The following is a 21,240-nucleotide window of genomic DNA, read 5'->3' as shown; positions in this document are numbered from 1 at the left end:
GTGTCATCCAAAGCATCATGCACCCACAGGTGAGGCTTTTGGGAGATGATTGGATCATATAGAGCTAATTGTGACATTGGGAGGTAAAGCCTTGTAGGAGGAGGTTGGTATTGGGGACTGGAAGGGTCTGTCTCCCTCCTCCTCCTTGGATCTCCCCCTGCTTCCTGCAACCATCCCATGGACTATTTCTCCTCTGCCAGCCCCTCTAACATGCCACCCTGCCTTAGAGCCAGTCACCTATGGACTGAAACCTATAAAAACTGTAAGCCTTAACAAACCTCTCTTCTTTAGAGTTGTGGACATTGGGTGTTGCGTCTTGGTGATGAAAGAAGTAACTAAGACACCACGTGATCACAGGGAGCCAGAGTTCCCAGATGAGGATCATGGATGCAGGTGCCTCAGAGTCAGCAGGGCCAGGAGAGTCTGGGATGAGGGGGAGATTAGGGGCACCTCCTGGAGTTTCCAGACAGGCCCACTTGTCCTGGTGGGGCATGCTCTTGGGGAAAAATATTTCTCAGGGAGGAAAGAACAGATCAGGTTAGGCCACAGCAGCCTGCAGTCAGGGCCTTCCCAGGAAGTCTCTCCACAGCTGGACAACCCATGCGCCTCTCTGTTGGGAGCAATGCTACATAATTCTAGGGATAAATCATTTGGTTAGCCTAGTTCTCTTGCCTACAGCCCAGCTACAGAATAACTCCAGTTTGGCCTCCGGTCACAACTGAGACTTCAGTGATCCAGTGATGCTGTGATTCTCCAGGACAAGAAACATCCTGGGAGAACAAACATCTGCTCAGTTCCTCATTGTTCTTGGACTGATTAACATCTTGTGTGCGGGAGATGTACTGAACTCTCTGCAAGCCTTCCGTTACACCTTGTTTATCCCAACGTGAACTATTGAACTCTCTGCAAGTCATCTGTTACATTTGTTTCTCCCGATGTACTGCATAAAAGGTGTGGTAAGCTGGGGGCTTTGTCTTTGCTGCCCAGAGCAGCACTGATCAGACCCGAAGCTCAGCTTCTTCTCAGTCTCATTTTTCTACCTTTCCTGTAATTCGCCGTGTGCTGCTGTGGCTCGCAGGAGACCAGGACTCACTGCAGAGGTTCTGGTAACGTCCCCTTCCCCTGTCCCCTACACCTCTCCACTGCTCCCAATCTATGTGACAGTGGGTTCGATCGGCCGTGTGTGAAGTTGTCATCAGCTCTGTTGATAGTGCCTGCTCTGCAGCCACTGAGTCCTGACTGTGACTGAGGAGCTGAGCTGAGGGACTGGAACTAGTAGAGCCAGGTGCCAGGGAGCACCAAATGTGGACCAGTACTTTAACCTCAAGGGTGTGTGACACCACTGCCATCTTGCCAGGCTCCAAAGGAGCCTGAAGAATGTGACTGACTGTGACACATTACTGGACCACACATTGGATCAGCTCTCCGTGGGGCCGTTCTGCCTGACTCCCTAAGGACACCACACTCCTCTGATGTCCTCAGAGATTGACCATGTTAAATAACATTTTGGGTGAGGCCACTGATTTGGACTAGGCTTCTACACTGGCCCCAGTGGGCCAGACCAAAATTGGGTTTAAACTCAGTAACTGAGCTCTGGTTGGCTACAGAAGACTCTATAGCCAATTAACTAATTCAGCTGCAATAAACAGACTGGCTGATCCACTAAGCTGTGGCCAATTAAGTTGTTTTCTATGCCTACATCTGCTCTTCTGTCAAAGCTGTCTGATGACATTGTTGGCTGGAACTCTGAGAACCTGTTCTGGGAGCTCCCAAATAGGTCAATCAGGCTTTGCTTTTCTTGTTTACTTTTCCTTTCATTAAATGCACTGTTCCACATTCATTCTAAGGAATTTTCTTTCTGATATTGTGCAGTAGGAGGCCCTGTGATCTTGGAGCACCAGTCACTTGTAGTAAGTACCCTGAGCTTACTGAGCTCACTGTACTCTGTGGCCCCTGGGTACTGTGGTTAAGTACTCTCCCTGAGTCCCAAATTCTGTGGATTTCTTTTTGAACTGGATCGGTTTGAGGAAAGATTTGACCCAGACTAGATTTGGAAATCTAGAAGGAAACCATTGAGCCCAGAAGGTAAGTCTCAGGTGTATGATGGGGCCAGAGAGAAGCTGAGCTGGGTCCAGCAGGTAGGTAGGTCATTAGGACAGAATCATGGCTCCTGAGGACCCAGGAGGTGCAGAGCCCTACCTTGTGGAACTGGGTCCAGGCTGGATTTTGTGAGAGGGAACAGGCAACCCTGGGCTGGCACCAGGGTTGGTGTGTGCTAGGACAGGATGGATGACATTTGGGGGCTTCGTGGTGCGGCTCGTGTCTGACAGAAACTAGGCAGGATACAGCCTGGACCTCCTCCATTTAGTAAAGGAACCTAACCTGGAGTTGCCATGGTACCCAAGGAAGTTTGACTTTGGGTAAAGCTTTCTCTGTGTGGCACGTTAGAAAGGAAGGGACGAACACATCCCACGGAAACAGTGGGAAGCAGTGGGGTATGCTTTCCCACTGGCACACAGAGACTTCAAAGCCTGCATCAGGGGAAAGAGAGTTGCCTCTAGACTCTGACCAGGGGATCTGGTTCTTTGACCTTCCTTGACATCTTGTCAAACTCATACTCAGCATGGCAGCACTCATGCATGACATCTAATCCGAGTGTGTTGGTAAGTATATTCTGAGCATTCTTCAGTGCTTTGTCAAATGGTGGCTGTCCCTGAGGATGGAGAACTGCTCTCATCTGTCCAGCTAGGGGGACCTCACTGTCAGAGTCTCTTAGCCCAAGGGAAGCTTCCAGCAAAGCCTCTGAGCACTGCTCAGTGGTGAACAGGTCTCACCACTCCCTGAGCTGCCCAGCGCCGGAAGAGGTAGTGGTAGATGTGACCCAGGGCACCTGGTGCTGCACAGGTAGTCTCCAACGTTGCATCATGGGAGACCCTTCGTTCCTGGATGGAGATTGTTCTTGTGACTGTGAGGCACTGGGGAACCTCTGAGATCTGCCGGGGGAGTGGGTTATCCACAGATCCCAGGATAACACTGTGCTGACCCAGAGTCTGCTGTGTGTCACACGGGCCCTGTGCGACACCCGCAGGTTGTCTTCTGATGGAAAGTGTTTGCTATGATTTTTCCCATTTTCCTAATTTAAGCATTTGTTGCCAGTGAGTCTGTGAACTCTGAGAACAGTATCAGTGGACAGTGGGGTGGGAACCGGGCTGAGTTCTGGTTGCGCCTTGAGGGTCCAGCTGGGCCACTCAGCCAGGATGGCTGCACAGGTGCAGCATGGGATTGATGAAGAACAGCAGAAGCTGGTGCACTCCAGGGCATGGGAGGGTGACAGGAGCAGGGGTTGTAGACAGACATAAACACCAGTTCCCTGGGAAGTCTTCTCTCCACTCTTTGTCTCTATTGCTGGACAGTTCCTGCCCCTTGGCCAGTAGCTGTTGTTATGAGTCCAAATCTCCACCACCCAGTGCACTCCATTTTCCTGCCCACAGTGATTGGTCACAGACTGATCATGTGACCTTGTATGAGCCAACTGGATTTTGCTTAAGCTGCCAAGCTTTCGGCAACACCTGCTATGAAAAGCCCACAGGTGGAGAAATCCCAAGAAGATGAGGTTTATGCTGCTCACCAGTTTCTGTAATGTACCTGCTCATGGTGCTGTGGCATTCTATACTTAAAGGTTTAGTCCCAGAAGCATTCACAACAACCTCTCCTAATTTTTCCACTTCTTGAATGGCTTCTTGGGTAACTGGCATACCAATGTTTCCTGCTTAGTGTTGTTTTTAATCAAACACTTTGCATTATTTATCAGACGCAATGGGGGAAAAATGTGGTTCTCATTAAATGAATGCTACTTGAGGTCCTGCTCACAGTGCATTCACAGATGGGTGGACTTTAGATTTAAAATTCATAAATGCCAACAAGAGATGACCTAGTTAAAGAGCTTTTCCCCCTGTGAACACAAAACTATTTAATAGCTACAAATACAAGGTGGCAGAGAAGCTCCCAAGTGAGTAGCTCTCCAGTCGCTGACTCAGAGAACATGGTATTCGGCATCCTGGGGAGAAAACAGGAATGAGTGTGAAGACGTTCGGACCTTCTACTCTCGGAAAGGGGAATTTCAGGGCATTACCACTCAGCCAGATGAATGCAGTCGGCTTTCAGGAAATAAAAAAGCAACACAGAATGTGTCCTGCTGCCATGGTCATCCCCAGAACAGAGTGTCCCTGGCTGTTTAAGAGGAAGGGAACTTCAGAGGCTGTGTGTACCATCGTGCACTTGAGACCCTGTAGAGTTCAAGAGAGAACTCAGAGCACTAGCAGTGAGCGTCTCGGGCACAGGCCAGCCCTCCTGAGTTTAAATCTTGGCTACATTGATTTTTTGTGATGTTTGGTAAAGTCCTTTGCTACTCTGTGCTTCAGTTCCACACCTGTGAAATGAGTCCATAATGAGACCTACCTCAAGGGGCTCCTGGGGGAACTGTGAATGCTGCAAAGGACAGAACAGTAGGCACATAGGCAGGTGCAGGTGATCCTGTCTTCCCCCTGGCTCTGTGGTGCCCACTGTCTGTGTCCCTCACCACATGAGGCAGTGAGGCCCACCACAGTTTCAGGGTGGCAGCTGGCTGTGCTGCCCTGGGGACTCTGCTTGGCTCAGAACAGACAAACGTCTGTGTGGTCATGAATGCAGGGATGCAGGCCTACCCGAGAGAGACAGCACTTGGAGTTGCACTGGATGGTTAATTTCAGAGAAGCTTCCTCGCCTGGAAGCCACCTGTGTCTACCTGATCCTGCTAAGTTTCTCTGCTCTCAGGACAAACATTTTGTCTGGGGAATGGGAGGATGGTGTGGCTGTATCATGAAGAAACTTCTAAATAAATTAATGTACAGTCATCCTAAGCTGCAGTCTAGTGGTTCTCAAAACTGCTGCCTGTTAGAATTACCAGAGACCTAAAATAGAGAGTCCAGCCACAGTTACACATTGCATGGTTCAAACTATGCAACGTCCTGGAAAAGGTAAAGCTATGGAGATGGTGAGAAGCTCATGGATGTCCAGGAACTGCAGGGGGTGTGTCCGTGTGCGTGCGTGTGTGTGTGTGTGTGTGTGTGTGTCTGTGTGTGTAAACACAGAGGAGTTTTAGGGAAGTGTCCTTAATCTGTTTGATACTGTAATGGTGGACACAGGACACTTTGCATTTAACAAAACCCACAAACTTTGTGACATGCAGTGAACCTGCATGAAAGTGATAGGCTTTGGTTAGTAATGTGCCAATAGCAATGTCAGCTCCCCAGCTGCAACTCATGAATGACAATAGTTCAAGAGGAAGATGATGGGTAGGAAGTTCCCCATGTGGAGGAACTGCATTTATGGGAATTCTCTTGTGATGCTTTAGCTTAACTGTCAACTGGATTGGCTTGGGAGCTTCCTAGCAGACAAGCTCAGCACACTTCCACTGCTGCTGGGTGGGTCATAGATGTGTGACTTTGGATCTGTATCTGATCCCAGGCCCCTTCTTCTCTAGTGCTCTCTCCCCTCTGCTCACCTCCTGGCTGCCATCAACTAAGCAGCTGTGTGCAGCCAGGTGCTTCTGCCATGATGTTCCTGTCTTGGAGCTGACCATGTACTGAACCCTCTGAAACTGTGAGCTGAATCAACCATGTCTCTTTTAAATTGTGAGTGTCAGGTATGTTGTCTAGAAATGAAAAGCTGACTAGTACACCTCTGTACTTTCTTCCCATCTCTGTACAACTGCTCTGAGGAGGAGCCTGGAATTCACAACCTCTACGACTCTACTGTATCTTGAGACCCCACTGCTGTGGGTGAAGGAGAACCAGGCTTCCTGCAGTTCTGATCCATGTCTGACTTAGCTTCATCCTCAGAACTCTCCACAAACACCTTCCTACTGACCGCCCTCCACCACTGATTGCCTTCTGTAATTATTTTACAATCGCGCATATTTAAACCTTAAGACTCACACCTATTTCCCCGTTCTTCCTCAATAATGTGGATTGTATCTTCTCATTGAAGAATAGCTCTGTTTCACAAAAGGTTCCTTGCAGGAAGGAGAGCCTGTGGGTCACAGTTTTGATCCTAGAAATGTACTTAACAGTTGCTAGGAAAAGTTTTCAGGACTACTCCTTTATTGTCTAAGTTGTCTTTGTCTGTTTCCTTTGTCCGTCTCCTCAGTTTTGGAATGTGTGTGTGGCACTAGAGATGAGGTGGTCATTTTGTGACGATGAGAAGACAGGTCATATGTTAATGTTGGCCGAGCAGAAAGCCAGAAGAAATGTGAGCCCTGGTGGAGATGCACGGTCATCATTCCTCTTCTCGGTGGTCTAAACCCTAGGATTTCCCGATGTGTTCTTCACTGCTTTGCCTGTCAGGAAAATGGGATTCAAGTCCCAACCTTTTATTTGATAATTAGACTGCAAGTTCCTCCAGAGTGTTTTTCACCTCTTTTCCTGTGTTCTTTGTGGAACGTGTCAGAGTTTGCATTCAATACTGACCATTGAATGAGGTGAACTTTGAGATGTGGGAGAAACATGAGCCTCTTCCAGTGTGGCCAAAATAGAGTTTTCCATTGTTCACACAGGTTTGGTGCAGCTGCACCAGTGGAGCCTGCTCCCTCCACAGAGGGTGGATCCAAGATGTGGCTTCAAGTCTTTCTGAAGATTCACTGAGCTATCATCTTTCAAACACTCTTCCTTCCATACTCCAGTGTGGAAAATAATTCAGCAGCAGAGTTTAACTTCCTTCCCTACCAGGTATTTCCATAAAAGTGTGTCCCAGTCTAACTTGCAGGAGGAAGTTGAAAATGTGCCTCCCTGACCTCTGAGGACAATGACCAGCAGCCTCAGAGCCTCCGCTAATGGGAGAGGCAAGCATGGGTCCAGGTGGCCTCTCCTGGTGTGGAAATGCGTGGCTGCTGTGTCCATCTGCAGAGAGAAGCATAGGACCATCTCAGTGTTTCTGTAACTGAACATGGGGCGAAAGAGGAGTGAGAGCCCAGGGAGGCCCTTGTGTTTCTCAGCACTTGAGACAAGGCACCGTCTCTCCCGGCAACTGCAGAGCTAGGTGTCAGCTGATCAATTTAAACCAACTAAAATGGCCCAGCTGTTCTCAGAACTCTTGTGTGGTCTCAGAAAGGGAAGGTGCCTGCCTGCTGGGAATCCAAATCCACTTGTCCTTGTACCCAGGCAGGAAAATGGGACACACACTTCGTGCTGAGACTCTGGCTGAACATCGCCTGTGAGAACCAGAACAAAGGAATGGGGTGGGAACAGACCCCTCCATGGAGACACAGGCTGGTGGGGAGGAGACCTCGCATGCCTGGCCAGGGGAGAGGAGTTCCGATGTGCAGAGATATAAAATAAAGCAGACTGGCTCCTTTGGAAAGTGGAAGCCGAGCTGGGCTCTGCGAACTTCCCTGGCACAGTGTGCCGGTAGAGCAGGTGGAGGAAGGGACCGGAGGAGTGAATCAGCTGCACTGAGAACCCTAGTTGTGTCAGAAGGGAACAAACCTGAGTCTTTCCTGGGAGGGACACCGTGTTTAACTGGTCACAACTCAAGCAGCGAGGGAAACCTACTTTTACACTCACAAGCACATTTCTTAGGAAATGATTGCTCCAGTTAGCCATTCGTTCCATCCGCATTTGCTAGAACAGTGAGTGACCTGTGTGTGGAGTCACTAAGAGATGCCAGTGGAGTCCCAGGTAATGTGCACAGGTAAAAACCAGGCCAAAATGGAATCAAGAGAGAGGTGAAGAAGAGCTTCAGGGGCCGGGGATTTAGCTCAGTGATTCTGCCATCTGCCTGGAAAGCACAAGGTCCCAAGTTCGATCCCCGGTACCAAAAAACAAAGAAGAGCTTCAGTCCGGAGAAGGTCATCTCTGGCCCCCTTGCCCATGGGGTGGACGGCCTGGTTCCCACGGGCCTGGCCCCAGTTGGCAGAGCCCAGGGAGTGTGGAGGAGGCCCCAGGATCATGAATTTGCTTTCCTTTAGTGGTTCCAGCCAAGCTTGACTTAGATGTTCCTGTGCATGTGTACACACACACATCCATTTGCACATATGTGTTTGTCCTCATGCATGGGAGTGTGTAAACAACAGACGCACACATAAGAGAGAACTTGGAAAACTTGGACATAGAAAGGGACACGCAGTACCACTGACCTCTCACTCACGAATCCTGGCATGGAGGAAGCATCTTCCTTCTGGAGCCAGGCACGGGTGTGAATCTGGTTTCTCCACCTCCTGTCAAGGGCGTGGATCTTAAACTATATCAGGTGTGATCAAATATATGGTGAATGTTTAAATTTTAAATTTATAATAAAAGACAGATTTCCATTAATCCTCCTCAAAATCTTCCCCCTTGCTTCAAACACACTCATCCCATCACTCTTGCCGCTTGCTGAAGTAGTTCCGGGAGTCCTCTTTCATGAATGTCTTCAGTTGTGCTGTCCTGGCTGCCTTGGTGGTGACTCAAAACCACGTGACTAAGTTTTCCAAGCGAGGGTCAGAATTGAATTTGCAATCCTCCTGCCTCAGCCTGTCAGAGTGCCTGGATCATAGGCATGTGCCATCATGCTGGCTATTCTCCTCTAACTTAACATGAGTGTTTAGGATGTCTGATGATAAACGTTTGTGAAAATAGGTAGGTTGTGGTAAGAGGTTTTGAATTTGATCTACTGTCTTCCTCCTCCTTCTCCTCCTCCTCTTCCTCCTCCTTCTGTCTCTGTCTCCTTCCTCACTTCCTATTTCTCTCCTCACCTTCTCATACCTTTCTCCCTTTCTCTCTGTGAAGGGAAAAGAAGAGATATCTTGAAGAGCCGGTCACATCCATCTGCTGTGAAAATAAACAAGAAGTCAGCATTTCTGACTTCCTTCCCACTCTGGCCCAAGGACATCGACATTGTCTGGCCGAGCTCCCAGATGAAATGCAGACAGTGGGCGCTGGGCCTCTGCAGTAATTTCTCTGAGATTGAAAGAACTGGAGCATAGAGCTAGACTTTGGCTAAATGCTGCACCGTGTTAAATAAGAATTAAGAAGGAGTTTTATTGGACCCTCGTTGGAATGTGGCAAATGGAATATTTCTAATGGGTTTAATTAGGGGCTGCATACCAGAGACACTTGCCACATAGGCATGGCCGGAGAGTGTGGCCTCATGGCAAGGAGCCCAGGATCCTGAGCTCAGCTCTGCCTCCCACTCAGTGCAGGCAGCAGGGCTGTGGCCTTCTGTTTCTGAGACTCAGTTTCTCACTGGTAAAATGGGGACCACAGTGGAGGTTTCTCCTGAGGTCACTGCAGTGACTTAATGAGATCACAATTGTGACAGTCTTAGAATATTGGGCACATAGTAGAGCTAAGATAAATTATTATCATAATGATTATTACTACCATTACAACTATTATTCTCATTGGGAAGACCACCTGATGAATGTGTGCTAAACCTGAAACTTCAAGTCAGTTTTCTGTTTTCTCAGCCCGTGATTCCTTTCTGTGGTACAGCTACAAGGCAATTAGACAAGGTCATCATGCATTTCTAACCATCTCTATGGCCGATGGTGGGGAGAGTTTCCCATCGTGCATTTCTAACCATCTCTATGGCTGATGGTGGGGAGAGTTTCCCAACATGCATTTCTAACCATCCCTATGGCCAATGGGGAAACTCGAGGTATAAATGCATTAAAGAGGTGATCAGAAGGGGAAATGCCCTGGCTTCTGTCTTTTGCATAGAAGCTGCCTGGACCAGAACTTTGGGGGCAGAGCAGTTTTAGAGCCATCCACAGTCTCCGGGCAGTGCAGGTCCCCGAGTCTTCTGGATTTGTGGGGTTTTCTAGGCTGTGTCCCTCTGGGCAGCCCTCAATGGCCATTTGGACTGGAGCAGATGATCTGGGGAAAGTGGCTTCAGCAGTGTGGATGGCGTGGGAGTGAGTGAAACTGACAGAGCAAGTGGAGCTGACTGTGGTACCTACGCCGGGACTCTTCAAGAGATATTCTGAAATAGAGAGAAAGGCAGGCCTTTCCCAAACGTGACAAGACCAGCAGCACTGCAAACAGCTCACAGTGTGTCGGGCACAGGGTGTGGATGATGGCACAGTCACTGGATGGCTCGAAGAGCTTCCTCTTGCCATTCATTGTCCCTTGCTCCTTCTGGCCAGTTAGGTAGAAGTGGATTTAGCCATTCAGTCTGGGAAAAAGCACTTATTTTCAAATACACCATTTTTTTCTACCTTCCTTCTCTTTCCTACTGTGAACACAGTTGTGATGGCTGGAACCACTGCAGCTGTATTGTGAATATGTGGAAACAGCCCAAAGATATCAAAGCTCTTGGGCCAGCTAGCACTGAGCTTCTAAACTAACACCCAAATTACCTCCTTCAGAAACACTTGTGATATGACAAAAGGATTCTTTTATCTATTTAAGCTAATGTGGCCAGGGTTTCTGATAGGTGCAGACAGAAGGATCTTATCAGATACAAATCAGGATCTTAATTTGCATGTACACTTCTAAGTGTGATCTCAGTAAAGATGAGAAATACAGGGGCTGGTAAGCAAAGAGCGCAGCCGATTTCCCAGCCTGCAGAAGATACCATTTCACCAGGTCTTTTTGTCACACTAAGCTTGTGTGAAAAATTTATCTTCAATTTCTTAAGAATCCAATTTTCATTGCACATATTTAAAAATATGTAAAAAAACAAATTAGAAATCACTCATCATCCCAGAAAGAACCACTGAAAATATTTTCCAGGATTTCCTTTCTACTCTCCATCTTCAAAGGATAGCAGAGTAGAGTTTGTGTCACACACACACACACACACACTGATTTTCTCTCCCAACTACACTGTATGAAATACACGTTAAAATTTTGTGTCTACTCACTATTTCTGTGAGCACCAGCTCCTCGCAACTGAAAGGAGAACTCAGCTTTCCTCAAAGTGTCTTCCTTTGCGTTTGCTGCTGGCTGCACAAACTCACATCTGAGTCTCCCTGGCTCCCTCAAGCCACCTCCTTCACAGATATAGACCCACGTTCCCCTGCAGCCCAGAGTGTGACACTGCCCCAGGCAGGGCCGTGCTGCCCTGCACTGTCCCCAGTGTTGTCATCCTTGGGGGGTCAGAGCAGCATCAGAGCTTTCTGCACGGCAGGATAAATAATCCTTTCTTCAACTCTGCTCCCCACTTCATCTCCTGGGGATCCCTGTAGCCCTGCAGATTGCAGCTGATGTCAACTCACACTGGGTGCACTACTCGAGCCTGGGTGGATGTACTGCGAGTTCTGTGAAGTAGTACAACAATATGGAAAAACAATTTCATGTGATTTTCCCCCAAACCACCATAAAATTATATATGTATGTATTTTTTAAATCACCCATTGTACCTATTTTCAGACTATTTCTGCACGAGCTTACCCATCCATAGCTCCACACTGCCCCGAAGAAGTTTATGCATGACCCACCCCGCCCCAGCCCCACTGACCCCACTTTGGAGTTTCACAATGGATTTCCACTTTTGCAAACAACCCCAATGCTGGGTTCTTTCTGGACACATGTATGTGTAGTTCCCTGAGCCATGTAATTTTTAGTGACACTGGGGATTGAACCCATACTTGAACCCAGAGCCTCCACGCAGAGCTAAATCCCCAGCTCTTTATTATTATTAATTATTATTATCAATGCTTGGACACAGGCTGTTTCTGTGCAGCCCACAGCCTGGGCTCAGACTTATGGTCCCCCTGGTTCACCCTCCCAGTGTGCAGTGATCCTTGGTGTGCACCACCATGCCTGGTGCCAGGTATATTTTTCAACCATCTGGAAACACAGCGACCGGAAAAGCATCAACTGTGCCTCTGGTTGGGTCCTTCCTCCTCTTTCTCACTGACTCACATGGAATGAGGGCGACCACGAAAGCCTTACTGATCTCAGTGTTAAACTTTGGGACCCGAAGGTGGCATCCCCAGGCTTTTCTCATATTACTGCTGCCTGTGAACAGAAGTGTCCTTTACAGGAAGCCTCAGTGGCCTCAGTCCAGCCTGGGAAGGCATGAGCAGATAGAGTACCCTGAAAACCTTTATTCTGGGGGTTTCCTGGCCATGAAAACATAGACATCCCCAGGTCAGAGCCCTCTTTAGCATCTAGGAGACTCCTACAGGAATGGAAGCCAGCCTTTGGGTTATGGTCAGCCCAGGAATATTTTCTGAATAAATTTTCCCAAGTTAATGTCTATTAGCTAGTGACTTTCGTACAAATGGAGAAGACGCCTCAGAGCAAAGCTTTGGTGCTGTTGTGGAAAGCAGTGGAGAGTTCCACATGGCCTCAATGGATTTGTTGGAACTGTGTTTTCGTTCTTCCTTCCTTTGGCTGCTATAGGAGTGTGCTATTTTCTAAGGAGCGTCTTAGGATGACAGGGAGAGGGGAGGCGTCCTCCTGACTTCTCCTGCTGGGACGGTGAGCCCCAACCTGAAGAAGACTCTCAAAGTGTCTGCCTGTGCTGGTGGGAGAAGCCACCTCCTTAGACCCCGTGCAGACCCCCTGCAACACTGGCAAAGTGACCGGGCCCACTGTCAAGAAGCAGATGGGATTGTGCAGCAAGACTGACAGCTCAGCTTTTCAACATGGGCCCAGGGACCCTGCTGTCACCTGGCTTTCAGTGTAGAAGAGGAAAAGAGAATCCAATTCACTTTGATGCCAGATTTGGTCACTTACGAAACCCCAGGGCCAGTTTTGAAAGGAACAGGGTGTCTTTCCTAACGCAGCAGCTGGGAAGGCCTTTGCTGCAGCTGCTGGTATAAAATCCCTGCTAATGAATTCTGGGGTCACACTTGAACCCAGCATGCCCAGCTGGTGATGGAAGGGAAGGAGCAACCGGAGTGTGCTCACCTCCTCACCTCCGTGCCCCTCCGGCCGCTGTGAGGAAGGGGCAGTTCTGCCTCCCCGGCCCCCCTGGCTCACTGATTCACTTGGGAACCGATGCAGGACAGACATTCAAAGGAATCATTTTGTTTTGGGAAGAGGAAGATGCTATGGTTTTGGGTCTAACAGTGACTTATTTCTTCCACATTCTGTATTCACTGGAAGCTCTGAGTTGACATACATGTGGCCGAAGTGGTCCAGATTGGTAATACCACTGCTATGCCCAGCGTTTATCATGAATCTGGGGCAAAAGTGAGGCTAAAGGGTAAAACCTTGGACTCACATGGGATTTCTGGTTCAGGCTCTGTTATTATCTCATAATCTGACATTATCCTCAAAGAATTTGCTAAGAAGTAAAGTAAAACAAATTTGCAAAGGCATTCTTTGTTTTCAATGTAAAAATACCTGTAAGATGCACATGGACCTACCTGTTTCTCACTTATATTGTGTTCTAGGGCTCATTTTCTCCCCACATCGCAGACTTGATGTCCTTAGCAATAGACTTCTGTTGAAATAATTCTTACTGAGGTCACTCGAAGACCAAAAAATTCATTAATTTTATAACAAACTTTTTGCTCAACACTTATCTTTGTTCCCTGATTCTAAGCTCAACAAGGGCAGGTCAAGATTTTTAATGTTTGCACGGACCCAGAGAGAGCAGAGCAAAGTGGGCCTTGGCATGCCAGACAGGCTTTAGTAGCTGCTGTCCTGGTAAATGTGAATATTTCACAGAGCACTGGCATTGGAGAAGCCGCGTGGTTCGAGAGAACAAGGTCACATTGTGCTCATGTCTGAACATGGACAAGGCAGGAATACTGCCAGGCCACAGACTCCAAACATCTTTCCCTCTCAGGGACATGGGTGACCACAGCTTCTTTACCACTTCTGGTCTTGTCCCAGCCCTGGCCCTCCTTCCTGCCACAGAAGGCAGATGAAGATGGTCAGTTGTATTTCTCCACCTCCCAACAGCACCCCATCCAGAGCAGTCCCCCCTCTGTGAGCCCCCAGAACCCCAATCATGGCCCAAGCCCTGTAACCAGCTCCTTCCAGTCCCTCCCGCTGGCTTCCCCACAGACCCTCATGCTGTGCTGAGAGGTAAATGAGATGTGCCCAGCACCGGGGATGCCCAGCAGCCCCCAGCTGGAGGACGATCACACCAGGACCCAGCATTACGTCAGGCCGCTTCCATTGCTGTGACAGAAGGCCTGCCATAAGGGAAAGGTTTATTTGACCACGCGTTCAGAGGTCTCAGTCCATGGTCTGCTTTCTCCATTGCTTTAAGGCCCATGGCAAGGCAGAAGCATCATGGCGGAAGGGCGTGGTGGAACAAAGCTGCTCAACTCACGGTGGCCAGGAAGGAGTGAGAGGGAAATGGTGTCCTTGTGACCCAGCTGCTTCCCAAAGGCCCTCAGCTGGCAACCAAGCCTTGGGAGGATACTTTGGATTCAAACCAGAATAAGCATCTTGTCTCACACTGGTAAATATTTGAAATTGGATTCACAGGTTTAAAGAGTAGTTGTATTAAAGAAATATCACCATCATCTGGTCCTAGGAAGAGTGAAAATGTAAAAGAAAATTGACTTTAAAAAAATCATCAAATACATCATGTATTATTGATATTACTTAATACTGTCCCACCCTATCAATTTCACATTTAAAATAAGCGATAAAGTAAAAAAAGAGAACTTTAAATAAGAGTAATTTCAGTCTCTACACAGTTTCTTGGCTTAGAACTCCAGAGTGGTGCCTGGTAGAAGAAAGAGCAGGGTCCTGGCAGCTGAAGGGGGTGTGAAGAGCTCATCAGCTATTTCCTCCACTTTCAGGAATCGTTCCTCCCTGCGCTCAGCTGTGTGATCCCTGCCTGTAACAGCCTTATCAGGTGAGAACAAGGATGACCAGACTCCTGCCCGGGACAGAGGCTAAATGACTTAGCCCAAAGGCCCCAGTCCCAGGGTAAGAGAGCGACACAGCTGGTCTCCAAGTCCTCACACTTTACCCTGCTCCTCAGGGAAGGGCTCACAAACAATCATCCTGCAACCAGCCTGGCTGTTGTTAAAAGGTGCCCCTGGGGTGGCTTTGACAGGTATGCACCCGAGGCCCATTGCTGCTGTTGAAACCCAGAGAGGAGCGAACCTGCCCCTTTGCACCAGGATGATTTCCTCCTGGTCTGTGTGCCGTCAGGCAAGCACTGGACTTGCCCGTGCCGCAGTGTCCTGCTCTGCTGAGAGGGAGGGCTGCAGGACTTGTCTGGGAGGGTGCTCAGAGGGTGAAATGTGTTGGCAGCTGTCAAGTGCTGGGCTGAGAGGGAAAGCAGGGCGGGGTGGCTACGACAAGATAATGACCCCAAAGTGATGCCATGAGGCGATATGAAGATTCAAAGCATGTGGGATCTGTAGTTCTCATTTTCAAACAAAATAATCTTGAAGTTTAAGACATTGCCCTTGACTCCAGTCACATTTTCTCCCGTGGCGTTCTGGACTGGACATTCAGACTGTCTGGGAGAAACTGAATCCGCTGCCTGGACAGCTGCTCTCATTAATTTTAATTCCGATCCGACCCAGCCTCTCATCCAAAATGTGAAGCATAGTTTTTACTTTGGTCCTCGCATTCCTGGAGGCCTGAAGGGACACACTGGAAAATGCATCAGTCACAGTTACTTCCCAGGCGGAAACACTGAGTCCCCACAAACAGGCCCAAGTACAGGACCCCGGGACCTGAAGGTGAGTCCAAGGACAGCGGGGCTAAGTGAGGCGCAGGGGGAGGAGCCGGTCTGTTCCTCACCACACAGCCTCTCTCAGAGCGGGCGGGGGTCTCCAGAAGGCACCCGGAAAGATGAGAGGGCTGGGCTTGGCCTCAGATTGGTGCTGTCCATGCCAGTCACAAGTTTTGGCACATGCCCCGCCCTTCAGCGGGGGAGTCACAGCTGCATCCCTGGGTGACACCGTGGCAACGGCTGTGGCTCTTCTTTTCCAAGGCTCTTCACCTCGAGGAGTAAACGGACAGCAGCATCGCACGTCGTAGGAGGCTCCCATTTAATTTCCTCAGCAGTGAAAATATAGATTTTCCTGAAGTTTTGTGGGACAAAACTTCAGTGTCAAACCTGTTCAGAAAAGACATTTGTGGAGGGAATGAGGAATTGATTTACAATATTGTGTTTTAAGAGAACCCAGCTATTAAGGTTTTGGGTCTCTGTTGTTTTGATTTATGTTTTTGCCTTTTATTCTTTTGTTTGTTTTCCTTTTGCTTCTCCTCAGCTGAGTTCTCTTTACGACTGAGGTAAATTGCTTGCATATGTTTGGGGAATAGGCTGGGGAATAGGAGGTGTGGTTAAAAATATAGGGAATATTTACATTTAAAAATTTATTACAATGAAAATCATATTGCCATCAATCTGCAAAATGCTCTCCCTTGCTTTGAACATTCTGCAGCAGCTCTGGAGTCCTCTTTTATGAGTATCTTTGGTTGCACTGTTGTGGCTTCCTCAATGCCCTGAACTGATTAAAAACATTTTCCTTTCATGGTCATTTTGACTTTGGGCAAGAGCCAGAAGTTGCACAGCGCCAGATCTGGTGACTAAGCTGGATGAGGACACAGTGTCATGTTTTTATTTGACAGAAACTGCTGCAAATGATTGATCAGTGTGGTGTGATCAAAGCATATACAGTGAATGTTGAAATAAAAAATTATTATAGTGAAAGACATATTGTCATTAATCCCCCTAAAGACACTCAAAACATTCCCTCTCATTTTGAACACACTTACCACATTGTTCTTGGAAACATGTTTTTTACAGTAATAACCATCTTTAAAAATAAATTAATCATTCACCATATTTATTAATCACCCCTTAGGGAAAAGGGTCAAATCCAGGCACTTCTGGAATGCAGATATTAAAGCATTAGTGGGAAAACAAGGCCCAGAGCCTTGGATCTGTACCTCTGAGATGCTGCAGAGACATAAACTTCCGGCTCTGGTGGTGACTTCAAGAGAGCCAACCTGGCGCAGAGCCAGGCAGGTGGACGTGGCCCAGAGGCCAGTCCCTGAGGTGTCACCGCACCTCCCGCCCTCGCTCGGGGCTCAGCAGGGGTCTCCTCTGCCTCTCTCTTCTCAGCCCTCAGCACCTCGGGACCCCTCCTCTCCTTGAAGGTGGATGGTGGGCGGCTGGGACAGAAGCATCCCCTGCACTTAGGTGTATGAAGTGTGAGTGAGAGGAATAGGGCTGCAGTTATCGCTCTTCCTTGTCCCTGGTCTCCCCCTGGCCGTCCACAGCTCAGCCTGTGTCCAGTGTGGGTCCCACTGTCTGGCTTCTCAAAGAGCCTTCTCCACGTCAGATATCAGCATCCGCTCATTGTCTTCTAGGAGATGCACTGCCTTCCTCACTTTCCTGGCTGCTGAGCCAAAATACCTGACACCCCCAGCTTAACGGAGGAGAGGAGGAGACAGACGTTTGTTTGGGCTTGGGGCATTTAGAGTTTTCAGTCCCTGGTCAGCGGGCTCCAGGGCAGAAAGGACACACTGCAAGGGCCTGGGGCAGGGCGGGGGCTGCTCACATCCCGTTGGCCAGGGTCAGGCTGCAGCTCCTACCAGTGCGTTCAGCTGTAGCCCCCAGGGTCCAATCACTTTCCCTGAGCCCTGCCTCTGAGCACATGAGAGCTCAGGTCCTTCTGGATGGAAACCATAGCACAGCTCCTGGTGGGGGCGCTGGAAGTGTGGCAAAATAAGGGGACTCCTCCAAATGAAGCAAGTTTCTTCAAAGTGAGGCTGAAGAGACATTGGAATATGAATGTGCTTTGGAGTCTCTAAGGGCAGTGAGCGCAGGGCCAGCAGGGATGGCCTCCCTGGAGGCTGTCTCCTGGCTGACCGTGGCTCCAGGGAATGTCAGGGGGTGCGGGGACCCTCGGTGTCAGTGTTCCCCGAGCTCCCAGTGTGGGCCGCATGCCATGCAGGTGCTGGGGATGGATCCCACAGGGCAAGACAGACTTTCTCTCCATGAAATGACATTCTGAAAGACAGGAGGAGAGAAATTCTATTACAGATCAAGGAGGAGAAAGTGACCAGAGAAAATAAACCCAGTTAGGGAAAGACAGCCATAAAGGAGAAAGCAGGATATTTTACATTTTTCCTTTTATAATATGCAAAACATTTTATTGGGGGAAATAATAAAAATTGAGATAAAAATATTATTTAAAAGCATAATAAATACCATGTGCTTATTAATTTACCAATCACTATAAACTGGGTAACCACATTTATCTAGTCTTACTCTCTCTCTTTTTTTTTTTTTTGGTAAACTTGAAAGCAAATTACTGACACCACTCTATTTTAAATACTCATAAAATAAATCTAATAATGAGTTTTGGCACAAATGCAATATAATTATGGTCTCTAAAACATTAATGACAATTACTTAATACTATCAAATGCTTAGCCACTGTGAAATTTGATGATTGCCTCAAACTGTATTTTATGATAGCTGTTTTGTTTGAATTAGGATAAAAAGGATAAAATGTATCTGCAATTGCATTTAGTTGGTAAGTCTTCTAAGTGTCCTGTGAACTGTTACCCTCTCTCTTTTCTCCTGGTTATTTATTTAGTGAAAAGGCTCTATTCATGTTTCTGCTTTATTTAACTTCGTGTTATTTCTTCATATGGGACTGGATGATCACGGCCCAGAAATGTATCAGAAGTCCTCGTCCACGGCAGATATTTACTGTTACTTGGTCGCAGCTCTCAAGGCTTGGTGCGAGCCGGCTCCATCCTTGGGCAGAACCCATGCCACAGTTCTGCTCTTCTCTCCTGGGGCGTTGCCCGTGGGCACGGAACACAGCCAGCGAACAGTGACGTCTCTCCTGGCAGCGTCTGCCCTCTGACTCTCAGTGGCCTCGGCACACACAGATGCACCAGGGAGAGCCTTGTTCACTGACACTTCTGAATGTGAGCTTCTAATCCCATTTCTTCTTCTGCGTAATATGCCAGAAATTTTTAACTGCAGGCAAAAAGTTCCTAATTTCTTTCATCTACACAGTCAGACTATTAAAAAGACAATGGCATTGTATCTAAGGATGAGGATGATATTATGAATTTACAGATATGGTAAAAAACAGTGATAGGAGAAACTACTCTGGGGGTGACTTAAACATCCTAACATCATCAAGATCTGGTGCTTAGAAACTCGAAAGTCAAGATTTAAAGCAACTCTCCTGCCCCACAGGACACAGAAGGGGACTGCGGAGAAGGGACGTAAACAACTGGGAGTCTCCCTCCCTCTCCATTCCCTTTCCTCTTCCGCCCTGCCTGACTCTTCTTCCTCCTCCTTCTTCCTCTCTCTCTCATCCCAAGAATTTACACTAAAATTTGGCTGAGTGAAATGTGCGTGTGATATGACTCAATTTATCTAGTCTAGAGGGAGGTTCCTAGAACAAAGAGCAGTAATGTGCAGCCTGATACTTAGAGAGGTGCTGCTACTGCTGCTGGGTCGCTGGCTGTCTACTTGGCACCAGGTGCTCCTGCCCATCTTCCAGTGAGCTTTCCCAGACCGCTGGACTCCTCAGCTCTGCAGAGTCTCAGTGCCTTTGCACGGACTCTGCCTCTTCCGCCTCACTGGGCCTCAGCTCCCTGCCCCAGCTGCCTGATACCACCTTCCCCTCACAGCGAGACGCACCTGTGTCTCTTCCTGGCATCTGGGGTTCAAGTGGTGCCTCCTTTACGTCACTGTGGCTACTCTTCTTGGATGCACAGTTGGGGCTAAAAATTGGGTTAATGATATAATCAATCAAGTGTTTGTCCATTTGCCAAAGCTGCTTAATTGATTTTCCTCTGGATACTGTGGGAGTTTGACTTTCTACTTGGAAAATCAGAGCTACAAGAGCAGCTGCAGATACTGCTCTTGCATGTGCTTTGTCTGCTGTGAGATGATTCACGTGTGCTCTGAGCACCTGTTTGTGATGCACCACCCTGGGAGATCATCCACAGGAAGTTCCGTGTGCAGAGAAAGCCTGGAGTTTGCATGCGACAGGAGTTTTCCTGTAAAAAATATCCACTGTCCGCAGCCGCAGAATGAAGTCATCTGGGAACAAATGCATCTTCTACATTTAAATCAGGTTTATTTGTCATATTTTGGAAACCACCTGGCCACAGTCTCACTTACACCTGGACATCTCTGTTTTTCATGAGGCTGAGTTGGTGACAGAGGCTTAATTTACAGCCCAGATGTGGCCATTTCTCTTCATTTGCGTGGAGACAGGCACGGTGTGCCAGTGCCTTGTTGGCATAAGCAAAATTACCTGAGAGCTCCAACATCAACATCGCAAACACGCCTGGAACGAATGAGTAGACAGAGACTGTGAGGGAAGCAGAAGCCAAGCCCCGATGCTGCCCTGTTAAGGTTGCCAGTCTTATCCCATGTACCCCAAGAGTCTCAAGGCTGCACCCAGCTCACTGTGTTTATAAGCAGTTTTTCCTAGTATCATAAAATAGCTCCTGGTGCTTCTGGCATTGGGATTCCAGAGAGCTGGTGATGCTGAGACGCCAGGATGTGCCTCTCTCCCTCTCATTCTCTTGTGAGGGTCATCCTCCCTCCGTGTGCCCATGGTACGATGGTGCATGATGGCTATGTGATGGGCTGAGCCCCTCTGGCGCTCCACTTGACCTTGAATGGCTCAAAGCCCAGGCAGGGGCTCTTCCCTCTCCAAAGACCTTCTGCTCTGGGCTCTCGCATGCTGTCACCGGTTGGAGTTCCCGCTCCCTAGCTGCTGAGCTCTGTCCCCTGCAGTGGCTCTGTCCCTCCCCCTCCACTCGTGTCTCACTGTCCTGGATCTGCATCCATGGCCTGTGTTTCCACCGTGGCAGGACAGGCCCTTAGGAAGAGGGAGACTCTCCTGGGGACAGAGATGGAGGGATTCTCTGGCCAGGAGACACCAGGGTCTCTCCCAGGTGGGAACGAACGGACCCTAATTCACACCCTCCTACAGGGAGACAATCCCCTGGAATGGGGGGCGGGGGAGAAGTCGGAAGCCACACTCCTTATCCAGTGGAAAATGGCCAGTGCTCAGCCGACCCAGTGGTACCATAGACACTAACCTTGCTCTTTTGCCTCTGGGCCAGTCCGATCTTCTCTGTCAGACTCATCCGCTCCTCCACGCGTGTTTTCCTTCAAGCGAAGCCCCTCCCCTGTTTTCTCTTGCTTTCTAACTCTGCTTATCACATCTGCCTCTGCCTCTCACTCCCTTTGTGTTCCTGTGCAGAAGTGGATGAACTGGATCCACGAGGGGAGGCAGGTTGAGGTCCCCTCTCCTCTGTGGGGAACCCTGGCCACTCCCATGTGGTCAGACCC

Source organism: Heterocephalus glaber, unplaced genomic scaffold, assembly GCF_053883595.1.
Source record: "Heterocephalus glaber isolate CG9 unplaced genomic scaffold, H.glaber_assembly_v1.0 deba00001687, whole genome shotgun sequence".
In the NCBI taxonomy this organism is placed as follows: domain Eukaryota; kingdom Metazoa; phylum Chordata; class Mammalia; order Rodentia; family Bathyergidae; genus Heterocephalus; species Heterocephalus glaber.
The sequence above is the reverse complement of the archived record's forward strand: the minus strand, read 5'-3'. Positions refer to the sequence as shown.